At 37.0% G+C, this 3,450-nt stretch overlaps 1 long non-coding RNA gene across 1 annotated transcript; it reads right to left on the reverse strand.

The window, feature by feature from the left end:
- Positions 1 to 392: 392 nt before the first annotated feature.
- LOC149404507 (uncharacterized) lies at positions 393 to 2,047 on the reverse strand. The gene is made up of 2 exons (XR_016294921.1): positions 1,751 to 2,047; positions 393 to 1,200 (listed from the first exon to the last, which is right to left on the reverse strand). It is a non-coding gene; the product is annotated as an uncharacterized LOC149404507 (long non-coding RNA).
- Between the last annotated feature and the right edge of the window lie 1,403 nt (positions 2,048 to 3,450).

The following is a 3,450-nucleotide window of genomic DNA, read 5'->3' on the forward strand; positions in this document are numbered from 1 at the left end:
ATGATAGAAAATTTCGTGGTTACTCGAGTTCCCGAAGAACGAAAAAAGACAAGCTACGTGGGGAGACGAGCAATTCAACCTCCACAAGCTTCTCAACGATCAAGCTACATAAAAGTTAGTAAACGTGTAATTGCTCTTAGATAGTTTTAATTTAAAATAACATGTGCTTACTCTTTGTCTAGGTTAGTAAAAATCGTTTTTACTTGTTTAATGAAATTTTTATATTCCACCACTTGCTAGAAGCGATAAATCTTTTCTTAATCCTAGATCTATTCCAACAAAAGCACGATACTCATAGACTCCGCATTCAACAAGAACCAAATTTAAATCCGAATGTTAACGATTCACAAAGTCTTTGAGGTTTTTGTTTCATTTTTATAGTCTTTATGAAATTAACTTTGGAATTCTACACTTTATGACCTTTAATTCAAACATTTAACGAAACCCAGAATTCCAAAAAAGTAAATAAAACTATGTAAGTTTCACAATTTGAAATGATACCAAAACAATAAAGAAAAACTTCGAGAGTAAACCAGACGCTGACGAGCGAATGTAACTCATGGTTTAATGTTGATTACTTATGTTTCTTCTACCTTCGGCCTTGATGAGTCTGAACACGTCGATTTTTGTTTGTCACGTCACGGCTTGTCACTAGACGCGCTATGAAATGAAACAAAACCCACACACCAAATTTCAGGTTGCATAAATAATCTCGAATCCTAATCTCCAATCACTCGGCCCTAAGGCAAGATTGAGTGACTCTAAATAATCAAAACTAATTTTTGGCGTAGACCTACTCTCAGATTCAATTTTATGATCACATACATACAAACACAAACATCTATAACATTCCACAAGTTTCAGATTCATAGCCTCATGGAACAAAGCGCGAACGGTATACAATCACATGAATCGAAACAGCGTCCAAACCACAGACCCAAACAAAATAGCCTCAAATAGACAAAATCATGATCCAAAATTATAGAACCGAAATCACACATTTCAACAAGCCATAAGCTCAAACAACTTCAAGACACTAAACAACAAATAATGGGGTCAAACTCTCAGATTCCCATTCATAGAGATAATTCCGGCATGAGACACAATTTCATGCTCGGCCAAAACCAAAAACACGAGAGTAAGTCTCATCACAATTTGAATCAATACCAAGACAAGAAATCCAACCACCCAAATAGAAATCTGAAACACAAACTTAGTAATCTCAGAACTGACACTAGCTAAATAACGCGTCAAAACTTTAGCTACATAAATTGAAACGTAACGATTCTAATTTCATAACAAAGATAACGTTTATAGCTTTCCAGCTAGATATTATACACCGAATTTGGATCTTGACAACTATCTCATAAATAGCCCGCAAAATTGGTTCACAGGTTTGGAGTTCCAGTTTTTCACAGCTTTGAAATATTATTTTCGAAAAATAATAACCCATTCATTACTCAATGGATTTTCACGTTCTTAGATGTTTTGGAAAGATTAGTAAGTGTAATATCCAGGAAAAAGAGTAACTAAAATTATCTCAGATCATATCAGACTACCCATGTCCATTTTACCAACCTGTCGAGATCAGTTTATCGAACCAAAACGAAATCTCAGGAAAACCACACAAAACCAACATCAATTTCATTAATCAAGGCCATAAGAGCACAAAACCAATTTCATGAATTCAACTCAGAGTCTATAAAGCCTCAATTTCACACATCGAAACCAATGTTGAAGCCTTCTTTACCTGGCTGAGATAATTGACGAAGATGGGCCCAATCTTCCTTTCTTCTTGCAATTTCACGCTGGAATTCTTAAGAGCAGCACTCGAGAAGGATAAGGGATTAAACCCTAAAATCCTTCTCTGAAATTTGAAGAAAACGAGGAAGAAGAAGCAAGGGTCGGAGAAGAAAGCCTTACCTCAAACCTCCGACAGCTTTTCTTCTTTCTTATCCGGCGAGTCTCACGGCCTCTCATCCTCTCTCTCTCTCTCTCTCTCTCTCTCTCTCTCTCTATTTCTTTCCTCGCGTGGCTTCTCTGGTTCGTGCGTAGGGGTGTACAAAAATTGACCGAAAATTGGTTAAACCGATAACCGAACCGATCCGAAACCGAAATTCGGTGCCACGTCATCAAACCGAAAATTCGGTTCGGTTAACCGAAACCGAATTTAAGAATCGGTTCGGTTATCGGTTTTGAAAATCCAAAAAATCGGTTATCGGTTATTTAACCGATTTTTTTTTTATCCGGTTTTGAAACCGGATAACCAGTTTTAAAACCGGATAACCGATTTTAATCGGTTAACCGATTTGAACCGGATAACCGATTTGGATAATTGTAACATCTTTAAAACTGGTTAACCAGTTTTAAAACGGTTATAAAACCGGTTATCGGTTTTACAAAACCGGTTAACCGAAAATTCGGTTAACCGATTTTTCGGTTTTGGACCAATTCGGTTCGGTCATTGGTCCAAAATTTTCAAAACCGAAAATTCGGTTTCGGTTTTCAAATTGGTCCAAAACCGAACCGAACCGAACCGATTTCACCCCTATTCGTGCGTGAATAAGGTTCGCCTGGGAATGAAGACTGACGAAGAAGAGAGTGAGGTGAGGGTTTTATATGAGCCAAGAATCAACTGATTGCTCACCTAATCCCTCCACCACTTCTTATTTGGTCCAAGTCTTAATTTTGTATCAAATGGGCCCCTGCGATTTGTTACAAATTGGTCCTTTCAATATATTCTAATTCGGTTTGATTCATTTAAATATATTCAAGGTGTCTCGGAAATAATTCTCACTCTTGAGAATTTATTTATTAAATTAATTTTTGGATGTCGCCTCAGAAAGTAATTTATATTCGAGTCAAACTCAAAATTTCAATTCACTCATTCTGAGATTTTCCATCACCTTAACATATTTTAAATTAATTCAATATACTTATTTGACCGTTATTTTAGAAAAAATTTCACTTGGAACAAAAGAAGCTCGTTTATTACTTTAAATTCACAAACCGAGTGATACAAAAGTTCATACTTTACAATATCTACTCCCTTAAAAGAGTTTCGTTGTTGAAAATTAGAACAAAGTAGGGTGCTTCTTTTGTATATCACTCTCGAGCTCCCAGCTGGCTTCATCTTCTGCGTCTCTTCCACAACACCTTGAGCAGATGGATAGTCTTATTTCTCAAGACTTTCTCTTAGTGATTGAGGATCGCGACGGCTGGTTCTTCATATCTGACTTCAAGGGAGATCTTAACCTCTTGATCTTGTAGCACATGTGAATGGTCAACCACATACTTTTGTAACATGGATACGTGGAACACATCGTAGAGGTTAGACATGGACGGCGGTAAGGTATTCTCCATACGCGCTCTAGGATCTCGAAAGGTCCGACATGTGTTGGACTAAGTTTCCATTTCTTTCCAAACCTCATCACACCACACATCAGTGAG

The sequence above is a fragment of the Urtica dioica genome, chromosome 2 (assembly GCF_054948205.1).
Source record: "Urtica dioica subsp. dioica isolate 48M chromosome 2, U.dioica_male_clone48M_v1_H2, whole genome shotgun sequence".
NCBI lineage: Eukaryota > Viridiplantae > Streptophyta > Magnoliopsida > Rosales > Urticaceae > Urtica > Urtica dioica.